This window comes from Rhynchophorus ferrugineus, unplaced genomic scaffold, assembly GCF_030347505.1.
Source record: "Rhynchophorus ferrugineus isolate W39M unplaced genomic scaffold, kcgeb_rfMv2 rfM14, whole genome shotgun sequence".
Lineage (NCBI taxonomy): Eukaryota > Metazoa > Arthropoda > Insecta > Coleoptera > Curculionidae > Rhynchophorus > Rhynchophorus ferrugineus.
In genome coordinates, this window is record NW_027472593.1 from 834,754 (window position 1) to 856,280 (window position 21,527).

General features: G+C 34.4%; 1 long non-coding RNA gene and 4 pseudogenes across 4 annotated transcripts in view; 2 read left to right on the plus strand and 3 right to left on the minus strand.

The window, feature by feature from the left end:
- The window catches only part of LOC143205649 (eukaryotic translation elongation factor 2-like), a 497,146-nt pseudogene that overhangs the window by 266,546 nt on the left and 209,073 nt on the right, over window positions 1-21,527 (plus strand). The gene's annotated exons all lie outside the window — the stretch shown is intronic.
- LOC143205762 (eukaryotic translation elongation factor 2-like) overlaps window positions 1-21,527 on the plus strand; it is a 232,309-nt pseudogene that overhangs the window by 27,733 nt on the left and 183,049 nt on the right.
- Window positions 10,235-12,239, minus strand: LOC143205694 (uncharacterized). Its single transcript, XR_013007856.1, has 2 exons — window positions 11,803-12,239; window positions 10,235-10,875 (listed from the first exon to the last, which is right to left on the minus strand). It is a non-coding gene; the product is annotated as an uncharacterized LOC143205694 (long non-coding RNA).
- Window positions 12,909-14,827, minus strand: LOC143205688 (eukaryotic translation elongation factor 2-like; annotated as a pseudogene). The gene is made up of 4 exons (XR_013007854.1): window positions 14,626-14,827; window positions 14,046-14,445; window positions 13,769-13,984; window positions 12,909-13,417 (listed from the first exon to the last, which is right to left on the minus strand). The product of XR_013007854.1 is annotated as a eukaryotic translation elongation factor 2-like (transcript).
- LOC143205724 (translation elongation factor 2-like) lies at window positions 15,617-19,718 on the minus strand (annotated as a pseudogene). The gene is made up of 5 exons (XR_013007878.1): window positions 19,712-19,718; window positions 17,170-17,242; window positions 16,559-16,706; window positions 15,950-16,339; window positions 15,617-15,888 (listed from the first exon to the last, which is right to left on the minus strand). The product of XR_013007878.1 is annotated as a translation elongation factor 2-like (transcript).

Sequence of the window (21,527 nt, forward strand, 5' to 3'; positions counted from 1 at the left end):
GAGAGTTATAGAATATACACTAGATACAAATCCTGTTCATAAGGCCGATGTTGCTGTAAATCAGATTTTTCCTATGGAAGTTGCCACAGAAATTTATATTAACATCAATCCTAAAAAGGCTGGTTAATAAAAGATATATTGAATATTCAATGCCTGTTTGAGACTGAAGCATGTTTCGGAATTATTTAATGTTGCTCGAATTCATTTGCTTAAAAAACCTGATAAACCAGTAGACCAAGTTAGATCTTACCAGTGTATTTCGCTGTTACCTACGATATCAATATTATATGAGAAACTGCTGTTAAAACGCATTAAGTAATTTATAGAAATACCAGATTTCCAATTTGCAGTTTGAAATCACCACTCAAAAATGGACGAAGCGCATAGAGTAACAGCGGTAATTAAAAAGGAACTCGAAGAAAAGAAATACTGTCCTGCAATATTACTGGACGTCTCACAAGCTTTTGACCGGGTACGGCATTTGGGATTAATATACAAAATGAACAGATTGCTTCCCCCCAATTACTGTCGACTCCTCGAATAATAACATTTTGAAAAAATTTAGAGTTTTAGATGCACGAGCAATCTCTACACTCAACCCTATTTCAGCTGAAGATCCACGTATCCCTACAACAGAAGAAACAATACTTGGAATATTTGCCGACGACACAGTTTTCATATTAAAAATTGTCTAAGTTGTCTAAGGCTGTAGATAACGTACAAGTAGCGGTAAAAAAATCTACAAATGGACTAGAGACTGAAAAATATGGCTTAATCGCTCCAAATCCGTCCATGTTAATTTTGAATTGAAGTAAAATGACAAATACATAATTATATCACTTGATAGATGCCTGATTCAAGCAGAATCAGCTAAATACGTCGAAATATGTCTCGATAGTAGGTTAAACTAAAAACCTCATGTTAGACAAAAAGCAGAGCAGATTAGATTCAAAGTCAAGAAAATGTATTGGTTAATTGAAATATACTCTCCACTTAACCTAAAATCAAAGAGATTGGTTTATCAGTCAATCATAAAGCCAATTTGGATCCATGGTGTATATGGGGTTGACAAATGTCATATATTGATAATACGCCAAACATCAAACAGTTTTGCGAATAATTATCAGTGACCTCGAAATCAAATGGATACAAGAAGTGATCCAAGATTTCGCCTTGAACTACGGTTGCATAATCACAGTCACGTGAAAGCTATACAGCTATTGGACAACACGCGGGAAATCAGAGGATCGAAGCGAACAAAACCACAGGAACTTGTTTAGTGTATATAGGTGTATCAGTGTATAGGTGTTACATTACCCATAATTCATAATTTATGGCAAGCCAAGAATAATAATTGTACGGTTGCTTCTGTTAATATAAATTATAACCAAAATTAATATAACAAAAAATTAAAAACTAATCATTATTGTATGCCACTCGAACGTATTCTTTCGGTGGCGGCTATTCCACAAACAAGCTAACCATTCAGAGCGTATTCTTGAAACGTAGATACGGCTCCGTCAGACAGATGGATCAGGTGTCGTTCCCTACATATATAGAAAAAATTACAAATATTCCACAATAACGACAACTTGGGGTTATCACCGGCAAGCCTTTTGTCAGATCTCTGAAACCTCTTAATTCCATATTTTCCAATTTTAAAAAAATTTATAGGTCTTTTTGATATTCTAAATTTGTTTAAAATTTCTTGCAATCTCTTAATTCCATATTAAAAAAAATAAAACATATTTTGAAAAATGTAAAAAAATTATAACATCTGATAGTATTTTAATGTATCCTAACTTTGATAAGCTATTCATATTAACAACAGATGCTTAAAATTTTGTAACTTGTTTAATTCTTTCCGACTTGAGGGATAATGGTAAAACCGAACGACCGGGTAGCTTCTCGAATATTAACAAATACGTAAATAAAATACTAAACAATTGAAATAGGATCATTGTCAATTGTTTGGAAAACTAATCCTTTTAGACCTTATATTTTTACAGAACGAAGACCTGCGAAAGCAGATAGCTGACGTTAAAACGTTCGCAAAAGCCCAAACAGACGGAAAAGCTGGAAAAGAGCGAAAAGGCTTCCGAAAATCTCAAGGAAGAAATCAAAACTCTCACAGCTACGATAACACAATTCATGAAGCATCAAAAAGATGCCATGGAAGTAAAGATTCCCGCTGCCATAGAAATCCAGACCCAGACACCAGCTAAACGGTTTCACCTTGGTGGGAAAAAGGAAAAGAGGGCCCGTCTCTCCACCTTAGGAAAGCCAGCTGCCGAAGGCCGGCAACAAGGGAAAACAGGCTCCCAAATCACAACAATGGAAATTAAAATCCGGGATAGAACTACCAATTGTTCAGGTAGTTGTTCCTCGCGAAGAGCGACAGATCATATATATGACCAAACTCGGCGTCATCACAGTGAAGGTCGAGGTCCAGAGGGGAAACGGCCAGTCAGTGCAGTGCTTCAACTGTCAACTTTTCGGGCACTCCAGCTCATATTGCCGAGCCCCCCCACGTTGCGTCAAATGTGCCGGGCATCACGACACTAGATACTGTACCAAAATCCCAGAAGCACCTCGAAAGTGCAGCAACTGCAGTGAAATTCATACCGCAAACTTCAGCGGTTGCAGCTGCCTTCCTGCTCCAAGAAAACCAAAAATTCCGACCGAAACCAGGACTCCACAAGGTTCTGCATGGAATAACCAAGGTGGCAGGAAGCTAGCCCAAAAATTAGCCAGCGCCACCCAGCCTGCTCCAACTCAAACTCCTGCTCCAACCAATACACCGGACCTTAACTCCACAATACAGGCGTTTACTGACCCGCAGGCTTACCTGCAAGTGATCGCCCTGGCTCACCAACTTGCTCGTCTTTTTCCAAATGTCGCTGCCTAGGCGGCAACACTTACCTGTCTCTATAACTTCCAGCAGCCTTTAACTCTTCGAAATGGCTGTTCCGAAATCTCTTATACTGATGACATGGAATGCAAATAGCTTACGCGGAAAGCAAGCGGAATTGGAAGATGTCATGACATTCTATGACGTCGACATCGTGCTCATCCAGGAAACTTTCCTGAAACCTTCGCATCGTCTCTCTTTCGAACACTTTTTGGTCTACAGAAACGATAGAACACCGAGTCGAGGCGGTGGAACCGCTATTCTCGTCAGAAAAGGAGTCAAACACGAGCTCCTTCCATCGTTATCAGTAAACAACTTCGAAACAACCTCCATTAAAACCGATATCCAAGAACGTCCCTTCGTGATTAAATCCCTGTACAGGAAATCTTCTGCATTCAACTATGCCGAATACCGATCACTCGTGGAAGGAAAATTTCCGAAAATAATAGGTGGCGACTTCAACGCCCACCACCCCATCTGGGGGTGTTCCAGAGCGAATCCCGCAGGTAACGCCATCGTAGCTCTAAGTGCAGATCTGGGCTACGGTCTTGCCTTGCCAGATGAACCCACCCATCACCCTAGTACAGTCTCTCAAGGCGCAGCAAGAATCCTTGATTTCTTGATTCTTCAAGACGTAAATCGTGATTCCGAAGTTCGAGTCCTTGACGGACTAGACTCTGATCATCGTCCGGTCCTTCTCAAACTCGGAATCTGCGCCACCACTCAAGTCCCACTAACAAGATTCAGGAAAAAAACCGACTGGAAAAACTACCAATCTCTTCTCCTGAAATTCGATCCAATTCCGAAAATTAACACACCAGAACACCTCGAGGAAGCCGTACTGAAGCTAACTCGCGATATTCAGTCTGCTCACGAATCTGCCATAGTCAAAATTTCATCACAACCCCAGCCGTGGAAAAACAACCTTCCCGCTTCTCTTAAACGTGAAATTCGCATCAAAAACGGTTTATGCAGATTAGCTCGATTCACCCTTGATGCTGCTTCACCCAGAGCATGCAAGAGGGTAAGGGCGGCCGTCTCCACTTGGCGAGCAATGAACTGGAACTCATTTCTCGCGGACCAAAGGCTGGATGGCCCCCCTTCCTTCTGGCGTGTCTCCAAATGCGTCGTGGGGAAGACGCACAATGTCATCCCTCCCCTGAAGTCAGCGGTTACAGGAAATTTCGCAGTCACTGACCAAGAAAAAGTCGAGCTCCTTGCAGAGACCTACGAAGCTCAAATTAAATGCCTCCCACCCGCACAGAACACTAAAGCTAAAGATATTGACACTGTCATCAACGAATCCAACTCCGTCAAAAGACCAGTAATCCCCGCCTTTCTTCTCAACCATTTTGTGTCTCCAAGGTCTCTACAGAAAGCAATCCATAAAGGTTCGGGGATAGCAAACCTGCTATCTTCTCTGATCTGCCCTTCTAGCAGACTTCCCATCTCCATCAAATGCTTATTTTACAAGATGTTAATTCGGTCCGTACTCCTCTACGGATCTAATGTCTACTTCAAGTTTGTTGCACCCAACCAGGTCAAACGGCTTCAAGTTTCCCAAAATAAGCTCCTCAGGAAAATATTAAACGCTCCATGGTTTGTCAGAAATAATCAAATGCATAGGGAAACTGACACTCCAGAAATCAAGCACTTCATATCTCAATCATTCCACAAACAACAACTCAGCTCAAGTTCTTCTGAAAACGCGCTTGTTCGCGAGCTGGTCCACATGCTGGGAGCTTAGCACCGCGTCACCGCTAAGCTCTCCCCCTTTTCCAGGCTGAAACGACCCCAACCATCGCTACAGTCATAACTTTTGCCCCCATAGAACAGTACCCAGTTGTGTGTTAACTCAAGTTCGAGAATCAATAGAATCGCCGGGCCCTCGTGCCCAATAACGGCTGCCCGATCAGCGGGTGCCATATCCCCAAATCTAATGCAGTAGCAGTAGTGATCCACAGGGGTCAACTGTGAGGCGGTTTCGGTTTAGTGTATTGGTAAGCCCAGAGGCAGTCCCACATAACCCGGTCCAACTTGTCACTCCAGGGCAAGTCTCCGCGACCAGGTATGCGTCATGCATTCCACCGCCTGGTTTTTAGGCCAGAACAAAAAAAAACCTTATATTTTTGGAGTAATATTTCAATTAACCACCGATCACAGATCATAAACAGTCAAAATCTCGAAGTACAAAGAAAAATATTATTAAACTATTTTTAAAATTATTTTAGTTATAGTCACACAGTAGTCGTTATATTGTAGGCAAATTTAGATTATTTGCCTTAATACATTTTAGTTCCATTTATTCATTTATGTTCTTTTTGCTGTTGGTTGCATTATGATGTGATATGAAATATGATAAAATAATCCAAATGAAATCGAAGCGCCCTAAAAGTTTAAAAGTTAGAAAGCGGAAAAATGAGGAAAACGAGACTCAAACTTTTAATACAAATCCTAGTACTATGCAAAACTATATTTATTTATATTGCTTAAAACTATATTATATTGCGATATTTTAGTATTTGCAAAATCTAATTAACAGAAAAAATTATTCAGTATGTTTGTGAATTAGGTTAACGTATTGCAGACTTAAGACTTACTGCAAAATTTTAATATGCAGCTAGCCGCAAATCTGTAAATCCTCCACTAAACTATTTTCCCTATATGTAAATAATAATTTAAAATATCGACAACGTAGCAGTCGATTTGCCGTCATTTTGCCCTCGAATGACAGATTTTAAGTGGTGTTTCTATCCTCTAGTAGATGTTTCTGCACCACAGTCATCATTATAATGAAATGCTATGTCTTGTTATCACACAACAGAGTAGGAATAGTGATTTTATGGAGATTTCTTTTGTTGTATAGTAGAACAATTAGTATTATTTGGTTTAAAATTTTTTAACCAACAACTAATTTCAGCATGGGCCTTTTTGCAATGATTGAGTACAAACGGATGACTTCTTTCTGGATTTAAATTAACTATTCGTATATTCCCAGAATTTTTTATTTCTATGCAGAGTAAAAAGATATAGTCCGTATTCAATGTTACTTAATACAGTGCGTCAAAGTAGATCGTTGTGGTAAATGAATCAAGTGAAATTCTCCATAATCACTGAGAGATGGGCTATAACAAAATATAGATCGGTATTGTTAACCAATTACATAGAGGGCACCTGATGACTCATTCGCTAATCGAGACAGACGTGGTATCGGGACCGAGCGATGGGAATGCTGAGATGGACACTTTTTGGCTACAAAGGCCGACGCCTTGACCAGAAATCATATAGTTTCTTAGAGTCTCTCGAAGAGTTTTTTGCTGACGTAGTTGATATACGATTGTTATTGTAATCACCGTTGCAACACCTAGTATATTATCAAGATAGTGACCATTATAATATTTGAATTTGTATTTTATTTACCAAGAAATAAAAGTATTTCATACAGGACATTGACGCCAATTCAGAGAGTTGTTGCATTATAGACAAGTTAACTCGGAAATTATTTGTTAGTAAACCCAAGAATAAGGTCTGCTACATATTTTTCCTGTACTATTATATATAGCTTAACATTCAAATAGTAACTATGTACTGTATAGTATGTACCGGACTTTGACAGATTGACTTGCCTTAACAATTATAATGTTATCACTTACCCCTAATTTTTAGTTTAGATTAATTGCATATCCAAACCATTCTAGCTTGTGCATTAGAAGCACCAGATGAAGAATTTTACCACGCCATACAGCATTTTTACGCTAATTCAGTTATTTCCAGCTTCTGTTCTGATAAGACGAAAAGCAAAGTTTCTACACAGTCTGATTTTACCATTTTTGAAGGGGATAATCCATCGGCTATTTTATCACTGTCACCACTTATTTTAATAAAGAAATTTTTATTTAACTCACTGTTATAACCTCAGCACAGATGTTGTAGTCTTTAAAATGTTCATTATATTCTAACCTTATTTGTTTAAATAAGAGGCATTTATTCGACAAAAATACTACCTTATTGGTCCGACAGGTAAGACAAGGCAATGCGTTTCGATCAACGAACTAACGGAGACTGTTCTGGAACCATTCGGTGGTGCGGCACGGGAACATATCGACAACGTGCAGTCGACTTAATATCATTTTGATCTGAATGGAAGATGTTGAATGTATTCCTTGTTGTATTCCTTTCACTTTCAAGGTCAACTTTTAAAAAAAGTATATGGATATAAGGGATGAATAAAATATAAATATTTTTTAACAGCTACTGCTACTGGAAAATACTTCGATATTTCACAAAAAATATGTAGATTTTTTAATAAAAAATAAAAATATTGATATATAGGCCGATGTTTTGTAAATACTGTAAAAAGTATATTAATAAGTATATTAGTATATAAAATTAAATATCCGTTTTCAAAGTATATTAATCGTTATGTTTCGATTATGTTTTACATTTTAGAAATGTTTTTTTTTTCTAAGATCATGTTAGAAATAAAGTCAGTAATATAAATTGCGATTTAACATACACACAGGGCAGGCCCAAAAAAATATCGATATTATTTAAAGATTGTAAAATGTGCATTAAAGTATCGAATTTTTTAATAAATATTTTATTTTAATTAGTGTAGAGAAGCTAATCTTTTAAGGTTAAGTACCAAATTTAATAGTTTATTAAAAATGATTAAAAGGTTTTATAATATTTATGGAATAATTTATGTAACTATCGATACATCGGAAGTTACAATCGATTTTCTTTCATCATCTCTAGTTTATTCTTTGATCTTCCATATATGTAATCAATAAGAAAACATAAAATATTTTGACAAAAGAATTTGATAAACAATGTTTGCTACCTTGAAATATTTCAAAGTTTAAGTGCATTTATTCACGTATAAACGTTTATAATTTAACTATTAACAATTTATATTAGTGTATATTTAAAATATCTTAAAAACATATAATACAGAAATTTAAACAATGGAGATATTAAGAGAGTAATGTATGACCAAAGAATTTAAAGATAATACTTAACCGATATTTTACAGTCCCAATGAAAAAGTTATTTGTCCTTACAATAACTCACATCACATAAGAGTATCAAGGATGGAATTACATTTGAAGAAATGCAAAGCTGCTAACAGCGGGAATATTGTACTAGTCCCTTGTGATTATAATACATGTCACCGTGTACCACCAGAAGAATTAAATGTAAGGTGTATTATTTATTAAAGAAAACCGATACAGTACTTTTTTTATACTAGTTACACTAGTTAGTGTATAGAATTGCAGCTAATAAAAGAAGGCAGTGAAGTTGAAAAGGTGGTAACACCTCTAGAACCTATTAAACTTGTACCAGTTGATGATAGTTGGGATAACGTAATTTATGATTCTAGAAAATCCTAATAATCTATAAATATTATAATTTTTTTGTATTTTTAGAGTGAGGGCCCAACTTATAATGCAGAGCAATATTGTCTCGAACATCAAGTATTGAGACGTTTAGACACAGAGTCTGCTTCAAAGAGACGGAATTTTCGGAATTCTGAAAGACAGAGAATAGGACAACTTACAGACACTGCCGTATCCAATAAATCCAAATTGAATAGTTGTCAGGATCGTCAAAATGTAATATGAATTTTTGAGTTTTTCTTCAAAATTTGACTTGCTTTGATTGGTTTCTTTTTAGGCAAACGTACCACAAACACCAGTGGTTTCATCACAAACAAAGACAAAACACCTGACGCAATAAGTGATGTAATAACGAAAAATTGGAAAAGTCCAAAAGCTATATTATCCAAACCAAATAAATTATGTTCTATTTTAAAATTTTATTATAAGTGTGCGATATGAAGTGTTTATGTGATTTATTGAAAATTCATTGTTTTATGTTATAAAAATGTGCTTAATGTATGTTTATTAACTATATATTATTTAATTATACAGTTGAAAAATATTTTTAGAGATAAATAGTCTATTCCTTGTAAAACTTATTCCGTATTTTATTTTTTTATTGTTAACATATTCATTAATTTTTTTATTTTATTACCTCGATTATCTATCATTTGGTGTTTTGATATGCCAATAAGTAGAAGCCTTGTTGAGTATCAAGGTCTGCTTGCTTAGGATTAAAAATTAAATGCCTAAAAATTAGATAAATGTGTGTTATATTTTTTATGCGCCAAAAGTGATAAGCTATAAAATACATAGTAAGATATTAGACACTAAATGTATTCAAATTATTTTTTATCTTTCCGCTCAAAGTAATTTTATCAAAGAGGTTGGACAGTAGGAGGTAACAAGTGTTCGATAGTTTTACACAATGAAAATATATATTCTATTCTGAGATCGTGTTAGAAAAAATAATTAATTTAAGATGCGATTCAGAACACAAATACATAGAGCAACTGGAAAGAACATCGATATCTAATACAAATATATAGTTATATTTAGGAAAGTAAAGAGGGCTTGCAAAAGGGGCATACCTATGTGGGGTACTCCAACGATAAGAACAACCAATGCACGTGACAACAAATTAGCTGATGATATGAAGGGTACCAAAAACTGGGGGCCATCACGAGCGACGTTGCTATGAACGTTTACTGCCAGGCTGCCAGCACAGGAGTAGCCAACCAATCGGTAGTCACCACAACAAAAAAAAGAAAACAGAAAAAGAGTCATTGAATATACCAGACCATTAAGAGAATTTAAAATGGTGTCTGGCAGCCAGACCTCACCGAAGGAATAAACTGCAGGTCACCCCAAAAAATAAAAAAATTGACTTCACAGAAGTTATAAAATACACAGTATGGAAAGTATAAAATGGAACTATAAAGAAAAAATCATCAACAAGGTAAGAAATTTTAAAAGATCAAGTAGTTAAGAGTATGTCTCCATTATAGAAAAACCAGAATAACAACCACCATATTCCAAGAGCAGGTCGGAGTGAAGTTTTGCGAGGTCAGGGTGGCCGAATTTTAGACACAAATAATTGATTAGAGACGCCTATATGGTAAAAGCGCTTTTAAGCACGATTGCATAAATAAATGTTTTGCTGCCTTGAAATATAAATATGTAAAACGCTACGGAGCAAGATCGAGTTATAGCCTCACGGGCAGGATGAAGATTCCGGCATCTTAATTAATTCTGTGATGTGGCCATAACCGACTTATTCATAAAGTATAAATACAGAGCGGCTCAGCTGAATTCAGTATTTTAATTGCCCAATTACCTTCACCAAATCGGTTCTAAAAAATATTATAATGGATGCACATCGTCAGGAAAGTAATTTTAAAACTTTGTGTCATTTTTTATGGTCAAGCATTAAAACAAGTCATTTTTCCAAAAAAATTTATTAATTAATTATAAAATCTATGACAAGAAATATAATAGTTTATTGATGAATTAACGTTTGAAATTTAAATACTAAAAACGTTGATAACATTAATTGAATTTTACGATTCATATGAATGCTATAAAAAGACAACTTAATAAACCTAATGGACTCATTCTTCTACCCACGCCCACCGCACCTCTATCGGGTGGACCTTAAAAATGGACAAAACTGTCCTCTCAAGTTCACCGAACAGCGAGTGATTCTTATAGCTGTATTTTACGCCTTATTCCAGACCAGGCTCTAGCATACATGTATACCCAAATATATATTAAATTGCTCATCCTTTTTAAATGCTACAGTTCGTCGGATTGCAGCCTTCAACCAAAGTACTGTCAACCCCTACTGTCCAATTCCCCAATTCTCCTATAATTCGCTTTCTCCAGCAAGTTTGGACTCCCTCAAGTTGTTATATTTGGGATTTAAAAAGCAAATGCAGTCTGCCGTCTACTCTCTGATGAGAACGTGGATCACGCCCTTTTTATTTGTACTATAGAAAAAAATGGATTGTCATTAACGACGCGTTTACATTTTCTCCAAGTATTGACTGAGATCTGGAAAACTTTCTTTATTTTATATGTATCCTGAAAAACAACAAAATAAAATATTCGTATATTAGTACAGTACTAGCTTTTATAATAAATAAATAATCTGATAAATAATTAGGTTTCCAGAAAAATTATAATATTAAAACGGAAAATTCAATAATAAAACAGTTCGGTCAAATATTAGATATATGACTTATGGTATGGTTTTTGGTATATTTTTTAAACATATTAAACTTGAAGAAATATCTCCAAAAATTAAATTATAAATGCGAAACATTATAAATCATATTTTTCAACAAGCATGTTGACACATTGTGAAAACCAGCCAATTAAATCTATAGCAGAAATCAGGTAATTTTGGATATCTTTTAATAAAACATTTGTTAATATAATAATTTTGTTAACGATTGTTAATGTTTTATTAGTTCCCCTATTCCAAATGGCCAAAAAGTAAGAATTCTTTAGATTCGAAAGTAATATACCATTAATATAACATATCTTGCGAATGTTACACATATAGTTGGACATATAATAATTGGGTGGATGCGCCTATATACTGAATCGGCTTATATATTGTTGAATAATTAAATGTTAAGAGTAGTTGCTTTGTATATAAAATCGTAAAAACGCTACGGCGCATGCTCGTGATAAAACCACCCGGACAAGATGAAGATCCCTCACTCTTGATTCATTTCTGTGTTGTGGCTTTAATCGAGATGTTTGTAAAGTATAAATATGCATGGACTAAGTTGTATCCAGTACTTTAATTACTCAAATACCTACAACAAGTCGATTCTAGAGAATCATCTGAGAATGGATAGAAGTTCTAAATCAACCGGGATATAATTATGTAAACAATTCAAAATTGCTACTTATACAACGCTGTATCATCTGGTGCCGCTTTCTGTGATATGGAACGTATTTCTAAGATGGAGTGAAAATATAATTGTATAAAAGATTTACCTGAATTTCACACTGACAAACAAGTTCAATGAGTTTGGGCTGGACGTCTGCCCAGACTATTGAATTTCTAATAACATATTGACTAATAGGCAAGCATAAAGACAACATACGACGGGTTGTAGGAATGATCTAACCGCCACCACGATGGATTGCTTTGTTGCCCATTGGAATCCTGTAAATAGAATTAAGAATAAAACTCACTCCATTAAATATGATTTAAAAAATAAATTAAGAGGGCGTTGCCATTTTTTTGCTTATTAATTGGTATGATCTATAAACCAAAAGCCAGTGGAAGATTCATCTAGACAAAAACAGGAACATAATTAGTAACGTTGTTCTTAGTGTACTAGATACCAGACAGCACATTTGTTTCAAAATTTTCAGACGCCTGCAACTTTTCGTTCAAAACTCTATATAGTGCGTGTTTTATTTGTTCCAGAGTACGGAAGAAGTATTTTAAAATTAAACCAAAAGAACTGTACACTAATCCATCATGAGGATGGCCCCCTGAATTGTCTTCTCGAATCTTCTTTCTTGAAGCCACATATTTAGGTCTTGGGATAGGGGCCTTCACGCCGTTGGCTACTTTACCGGAAAAAACAGGACCAAAAATCGTAGAAATAACCTTTATGAGAAGTGGGCAACATTTAAGACACATATCATCATAGGACCGTTAGGATTACAATTTTTAATACCTAAAAACAAAAACAAGCAAAGTATAGTCATTTGCAAATATTAAGAAATTAATAAAAAATTGGTAATTGTTGTTTAGTTTATACCAATCATTCACAGTGAATCAGTCTAGAGTTTTAAACTACACATCATCAAGTACAAATTAATACCAAAATTTAACGCGTTTTAAAAATCCATGCAGGTGACACATACCAAGAGCGGCTTCACCATCATGTGGACCTTCGTATAACATTTCCATTCTGTATTTCAGAGCAGTTACTGGGGATGCTAAGTGAACGGCAATCATCTGAAGCAAAGTCCCACCAAGAGGTAACAATGTCCGACTAAATTGTTTTCCATCCTTATCCTCGTCTTCATATTTCAAGTTAATGCGCAGTGTGGAGAGAAGGGCTTCATATTGTTCTTTCCTAAAATAAAAATTTTAATTACACCGAAGAACTACAAATATATAATGCATTCTCGATATAACAGCTTGTCACCATAAGATATAAAGATAGAGGTAACATGAAAGCGTTTAATACCTAGGCCTATAATTTTCTTCCAATGCACTGCCAAGAATATATTTATTTCCTAATAACTTCATAAAAGTTATTTGGAAACTATATAGTAGCCTAATTGTGATGGAAGAATTAATTTTTTTTAATAATAAAACACATGTTTACTTGCAGTTCATAATCAAGTCAAAAATTTTGTAGATGGGATTCAAAATGTACATGTAAAACGATCTTTTGTTACCAATATCCTATTTTTGGGTTGAAATATTCCTAACCCCATAGATTGTTAAACGTCAGAAAATTTCGTAAAGTTATTCAGCACCTAACAGCAATTTCAAATAGGTATGGTCCATCTTGTTCATGAACAAGTTTGGCTTAATACGTTCGTCGATAGCCTGACGTAACATAGTTTCCGTTTGTACACACACCTGAAATAATTCATTATTACAAAATTGTTTCTAACTTTATTAATAATTTATAGCGAATTAGCGGCATCAGTAGCACCAATCATTAACCAATGTCGGCCTGGGGCGGTTGGAGATGACATCACGATTAATTAAAATATAGCAAAGACACTACAATGTTTCCTACTTTAATTCGGAAGTTCTTGATAAATTGTCTTTACCACAGAAATATATTTAGATATGCGTTCTTGCATCTGTATTGAATTGCATTATGCATGTTTCTTTAGTAAAATTAATACAAAGTGAAGTAACACCAAAAATACATGCATAATTATTTAATTTATTATACAAATAATTATTTAGGAATTTACTTACCCCTAATACTATCTACTAGAACAAGAGCACCATCAGTTACACGAAGGGCACTATTGGGCCGGATTAAGTAACTTGAATTCACGCATGATCGATCCTCCTCCAAGGCCTTCAGAGAGATTTCTAAGTGGAACTCTCTGGCACCGGCAATGATGTTTTCCCTAGATTCTTCCATGACACATTGTACCATAAGGTCAGACTTAGCCATTCGTTTCAAACCTGAAGTCAAATAACACAGACTTTAGTGATGATCACATAATAAAAGCGAACATTTGCGTACCTTCTAAAAGTTTTAGTGAATCGGCCGGATTCTTGGGTTCCACAGCTACACGTACTACGATGACATTCAAGTTGCGTATGTTTGTGAATGTGGGGATGGGATCGGGCTTAACCAAAAATTGATCCACTCCGAACAGCCTGTAAATATTTCCAGATGGGACATCTTCAATAGCTTCTAAATAACGACCCATCATGGGGATGGCTCCTTGAATTGTCTTTTCGTTTAAATCTTCTTTCTTGATGCCACATATTTAGGTCTTGGGATAGGGGCCTTCACGCCGTTGGCTACTTTACCGGAAAAAGACAGAAAAAAAAGGTGTGGAAACGACCTTTATGAGAAGTGTCTACCATTTTGGACACATACATCGTTAGAGGACCGTTAGGGTCACAGTTCGTAATACCTTAAAACAAAAAAATGTATAGTAATTTGCATATACTAAAAAAATAATAAAAAATTGGTAATTGTTGTTCAGTTTATACCAATCATTCACAGTGAATAACCATAGAGTTGTAAACTACATATCGCCATGTACAAATAAATACAAAAATTTCAAGCCTTTTAAAAATCCATACATGTTTACCTTCGTATAACATTTCGATTCTGTATTTCTGAGCAGTTACAGGGGATGGCCCGTGAACGGTAATCATCTGAAGCAAAGTCTCACCAACAGGTAACCATGTTCGCCTAAATTGTTTTCCATCTTTATCCTCGTCTTCATATTTCAAGTTAGTGCGCAGTGTGGAGAGAAGGGCTTCATATTCTTCTTTCCTAAAATAAATATTTTAGTTACACCCAAAAACTACAAATATATAATGCATTCTCAATATAATAGCATGTCACCATAGGATATAAAGATAGAGGTAACGTGAAAGCATTTAATACCTAGGCATATAATTTTCTTTCAACACACTGCCAACAATATGTTTATTTCCTAATAACTTCATAAAAATCATTTTGTAAACTATATAGTGGCCTAATTGTACTGGAAGAATTAATTTTTTTTAATAATAAAACACATGTTTATTTGCCGTTCATAATCAAGTCAAAAATTTTGTATATGGGATTCAAGAAGTACATGCAAAACCATCTTTTGCTATCATTATCCTGTTTTTGGGTTGAAATATTCCTAACGCTATAGATTGTTAAACGTCAGAAAATTTGGTAAAGTTATTCAGCATCCAACTGCAATTTCAAATGGGTACTGTTCATGAACAAGATTAGCTTAATACGTTCGTCGATAGTCTGACGTAACATAGTTTCCGTTTGTACACACCCCTGCAAATAATTCATTATTACAAAATTGTTTCTAACTTTATTCATAATTTATAGCGAATTAGCAGCATCAGTAGCACCAATCATTAACCAATGTCGGCCTGGGGCGGTTGGAGATGACATCGCGATTAATTAAAAGATTGAAAAGATATTACAAAATTCTTTTTTCGATGTTTCCTACTTTAATTAGGAAATTCTTAATAAGTTGTCTTTACTACAGTAATATATTTATATGTGCATTATTTAAAATTTTAATTTTTGTTTAGTAAAATTAGTACAAAGTGAAGTAACACCAAAAATACTTCCATAATTATTTAATTTATTATACAAATAATTATTTAGAAATGTACTTATCTGTAATACAATCTACTACAACAAGAGCATAATCAGTTACACGAAGGGCACTATTGGGCCGGATTAAGTAACTTGAATTCACGCATGATCGATCCTCCCCCAAGGCCTTCAGAGAGATTTCTAAGTGGAGCTCTCTGTCACCGGCAATGTGTGTTTTCGCTAGATTCTTCAATGACACATTGTACCATAAGATCAGACCTAGCCAGACGTTTCAAACCTTAAGACAAATGACACAAACCTTAGTAATAATAATACAATAAAAGCGAACATTTGCGTACCTTCTACAGGTTTTGGTGAATCGGCCGGATTCTTGGGTTCCACAGCTACACGTACTACGAGAGTTACGCCGAATTTCATGAAATTCAAGATCTGCATGTTTGTGAATGTGGTGATGGTATCAGGCTTAACCAAAAATTGATCCACACCGAACAAAGTACAGATATTTCCAGATGGAACATCTTCCATTGCTTCTATATAACGACCAATCATGAGGATGGCTCCCTGAATTGTCTTCTCGTGTAAATCCTCTTTGTTAAGGCCATAAAGTTAGGTCCCAGGATAGGGGCCTTCATACAGGTGGCTACTTTACCGGAAAAAACAGGACCAAAATCGTAGAAAATACCTTTATTAGAAGTGAGTACCATTTTAGACACATCATCATAGGACTGTTAGGATCACTGTTCTTAATACCTAAAAACAAAAAAAAAATATAGTCATTTGCAAATATTAAAAAAATAATAATAATAATTGGTAATTGTTGTTTAGTTTATACCAATCATTCACAGTGAGTCAGCCTAGAGTTGTAAACTACACATCATCATGTACAAATAAATACTAAAATTTAACACGTTTAAAAAATCCATGTATCTGTATTTCAGAGCAGTTACTGAGTATGGTAAGTGAACGGCAATCATCTGAAGCAAAGGCCCACAAGCAGGTAACCATGTCCAACTAAATTGTTTTCCATCCTTATCCTTGTCTTCATATTTCAAGTTAGTTGGCAGTGAGAAGAGAAGGGCTTCATATAATTCTTTCCTAAAATAAATATTTTAGTTACACCCAAGAACTCCAAATATATAATGCATTCTCGATATAATATTAATACGTTCGTCGATAGCCTGACGTCACATAGTTTCCGGTTGTACACACACCTGCAAATAATTCATTATTACAAAATTGTTTCTAACTTAATTCATAATTTATAGCGAATTAGCAGCATCAGTAGCACCAATCATTAACCGATGATGGCCTGGGGCCGTTGGATATGACAACACGATTAATTAAAAGATTGTAAAGACACTACAATGTTTCCTACTGTAATTCGGAAGTTCTTAATAAATTGTCTTTACCACAGATATATATTTAGATATGCGTTATTGCATTTGCATTGAATTGCATTATGCATGTTCTTTAGTAAAATTAATACAAAGTGAAGTAACACCAAAAATACATACATAATTATTTAATTTATTATACAAATAATTATTTAGGAATTTACTTATCCGAAACACAATCTACTACAAGAGCACCATCAGTTATACGAAGGGCAGTAGGTACTTCAGAACGGAAATCTATGTGCCCAGAGGAACCAATCAAATTAATCAAGAAAACTTTCTATTCTTTTTCGCGTTAATCAATATTATTTATGAAAAAAGTTAGTATTTTTGTTATAACAAATACCCAGTTTTATTTTAAAGAGATAAAGCTTCAGAATCACTAATCAAAATTATCACATAAGTTCAGTGGTTTGTAAATTTCGTCGTTCAATATTTCAAAAGACTACATATTCTTAATATGCTTATAAATCTGTCTTGTTAATTTTTTCCGGTGTCTGTAAAATGTATTTCTCTAACTTCGGCACCAGCAATAATAACAGTTTTTGCTACTAAGGAGTCTGTTAAAAATGATTTTCCGTTATCTACGTGAGCTATGACGGATATATTACGGATGTTTCGTTTTTTGACCATCATGGCACAAATTTCATCTGCTGTAAAATTCACCTATATCAAAAATAAATGTCAAGAATTCGTAATATTTAAAAACATAAAACAAATTTCTGTAATAACAGAAGAGAGCTCATACTATTGTTTGTATATTAAAATAAAGTTCAACCGTCTGGTGTATTTTATGCTATTGATTTAAAATGAAATTTTCTTGTAGTTATTAAACTAAGTGTCAATCCCATGTATATTCTTACTATATTTGAAATAACTGGAGTAATAAAAATAATATAATTCTCAATTTTATAATAGAAATCTATTCAAAATAATTTATTGTTAACTAATTCACAAATATGTAAACATTTAAACTACATAGTTATTATATATAGTTACTACTTAGTTACTATATATATTATATACATTATGCATTTCATACTGTTGTGTAATGTTCAAAATCGAAGCAGTCCAACTAACAATCCATTTAAATCCAAATTAAAACGAAGCAACACAACACCCGGTAGATATTTTAATTCAAATTATTATCTTTCCTTCTTAATTTTTAAGCAGATCTTCAGTAAACTGAAAACTGTGCGGATCAAAAGTTCCAACAGATAATGTATTTTGGGGCATTCCAATAGCGATGAGACGTAATTTCACATTTCATGTTCCAGGAAATTGCGAAAAGTTACAAATGTAAATTGTGCTGCTCTCTCTGTTATATCTCTTCGTGGTATATTGTATTCCTTTTAGTATTTTGTAGAAAATTGTCTATCTGTAGTCATGTCTGTGTAGTAGTGCGTCTGTAGTTGTTTGTTTATTACGAGATAACGCCAAAAGCATTTTTAAAATTATATCCGTTATGATCAGAACTTGAGTATAACCCTTGTTTTTGATCGAAAGAACCTCATAATCAGTATCTCAAGCATATCAACATATTTTTCACTCTTCATGGAATTTTCCCAATACGCATCACATATACAACAGCTGCTGCGAATACATCTTAGGAAAACGAAATAAAGGAACATTTTGACGTTTTTAAAACATTTTTTATATTTTTTCGCCATCTATATTAATACTAATCATCTATATTAATATACTTCAGATCTATCGTAGTTTTCGGAATATAAATAGGTCATACCTTATTTCCAACCCATCAGTAGTTTTATATATTTTAAAATTGGTTTTACTGATCACATTCCAGTTTATGACGACATCTAATTCCTGGAGCAAAGCCTTATCATGTACAACAAATATATAAAAATATCAATTGGGCCGCCCGTAAAACTCCTGTAAGTTCACAGGTGCCGACATTGAATACCTTCTTTGTTCCTCGACTTGAAAAGATCTGCATCATAAGCGTTATGTCTGTCGATTTCTCGGAAATTTGTTGTTTGTAGGATGTTTCTGCACCACTGTCATCATTATAATGAAATGCTATGTCTTGTTATCACACAACAGAGTAGGAATAGGGAATTTAGGGAGATTTCTTTTGTTCTATAGTAGAACAATTAGTATTATTTAGCTTAAAATTTTTTAACCGATAATTAATTTCCGACAGAACAGGAAGAATGAGGGACGGTGCTTTGAACTTGCTTAAAATTATTTTCTTTCTTAATTTAAATTAACTATTTCTTATATTCCCATAATTTTTTATTTCTAGTGCCGCTTCAGATTAAAAAGACATAGTCCCTATTCAATGATTCTGAATACAGTGCATCAAAATATGTCGTTGTGGTAAATGAATCAAGTGAAATTTTCCATAATCACTAAGAGATGGACCGTAAGAAAATATAGATTGGCATTGTTGACCAATAACATAGAGGGCACCTAATGACTCATTCGCTAATCGAGGTGGACGTGGTAACGGGTCCGAACGATGGGAATGCTGAGATGTACACTTTTGGATACAAAGGACGACGCCTTGACCGGAAATCATATAGTTTCTTAGAGTCTCTCGAAGAGTATCTTACTGACGTAGTTGATATACGATTGTTATTGTAATCACCGTTGCAACCCCTAGTATATTATCAAGATTGTGACCATTATAATGTTTGTTGAATATTTGTATTTTAATTACCAATAAATAGAAGTATTTCTTACAGGACATTGACACCATATCAGAGAGTGGTTACATTATAGGCAAGTTAACTCGGAGATTATTTATAGCTAACTCAAGAATAAGCTCTACTACATTCTTTCCCTCTACTATTATATATAGCTTGACATTCAAATAGTAACAATGTACCGGAATTTGATAGATTGACTTGCCTTAACAATTACAATGTTATCTCTTAGCCCTAATTTGTAGTTTAGATTTTTGACAAACAAATTATGACATCATGATTGACGGCACAGCTTGTGCATTAGAAGCATCAGATGAGGAAGTTTACCACGCCATACAGTATTTTTACGCTAATTCAGTTATTTCTAGCTTCTATTATGATTAGACGATAAGCAAAGTTCCTACACAGTCTGATTTTACCATTTTGACGGGGATGGTCCAGAGGCTATTTTATCACTGTCACCACTTATGTTAATAAAGTAATTCTTATTTAACTCACTATTACAACCTCAGCACAAATGTTATAGCCTTTGAAATGTTCGTTATATTCTAACGTTAAGTTTTGGCGTAATGTTTCGCCACGTCCAACATGTAAATGTCGCTACCTTTAACACATTTCTTGTTTTATTCGCTATGCTAAGAGCCGCGACGGAATCCCTACGTAGAGAACAGTGTGGTCAGCTTTTTATAACGTTTATAGATTAATTTATTATTTTATTTTATTACTAGGTGCAAGTCCGTAGCTGAAATGCATTCCCGTTCTAGGAGGTGTTTTGTGCCCGGATGCATAGATAGTGAGGAAATGCATCATTGTTTTCCATTAAAAAAGCGATTCTTAAGAAATGAATAGAAAACTTTCAAAATCCTAAACTGGTTGGTTAAACATGAGGCATAATTTATTATCGTTACCACGTGAGACATTTTTGTGATACATTTAAACCTTCCTTTAAGTACTTATGAACAATTTAGTGATGGTGAAAATAATACCACGAGCCCAGAACATGTACAAATGGAAGTGGATCAAAATCAAAATTATATAGAAGGTAAATTGAAGGACTCAGTCACATTTCTGTTTATAATTGTTACCATTAATTTCAAAACTGTCTTACTTGGTAGTACCTATTTTCATCATTCCAGGCCCGCAACCAGGGTGTTCGAAGCAAGTATCATCGACACTTGAACAAACTCCAGAAGGTAATGGTAAAGTTTGTATTCATTCAGCTAGTATCCCCCTTTCTGCTCATTTGTACTGTTAATTACTTGACTATAACTTCAGTCCAGATGTTCCTATAAGAGCAAACAAAGTTTTACGTTGTACCGTAGTGTATCAAGAGACAAGACAATATCTCGTGTCCCAAACTCTAACTAAATTTTTTAATATACTGTCAGTAGTTCTTTCAGCTATATCTTAAATTATTCAGCGATTTTGCTATGTCGATAACATAACAAATTTTTTATAGATATGTCACACTGTGGTATACTGAGTATACCACAGTTGGACCACATCGAAAACCGAACTTAAGTTCCCTTCACGGTTTATCACTTGTTCGCTTCGGAAAACCTATCTAAGCTCCTTAGATTGCTTGAAATCCTTAATTTAGATGATATCATATATGAACATGATATCACCAAAGATATGAAACCATGAACATAGAAAAATATGAATATTTTTTCGGCAGCCCTATGGCAGAGTCGTTATTCCCTTGGTGGAACCAATTCAGTACATCTTGTTCTTGAAATAATATATTTTAGTTTTAAATTTGAAATGAATTAAAAGTATATTTCTATCCCTAAATAAATCAAATGCATCATAAGCTATAAAAATTCAAATGGTTAATAAATAATAGTTTAAAT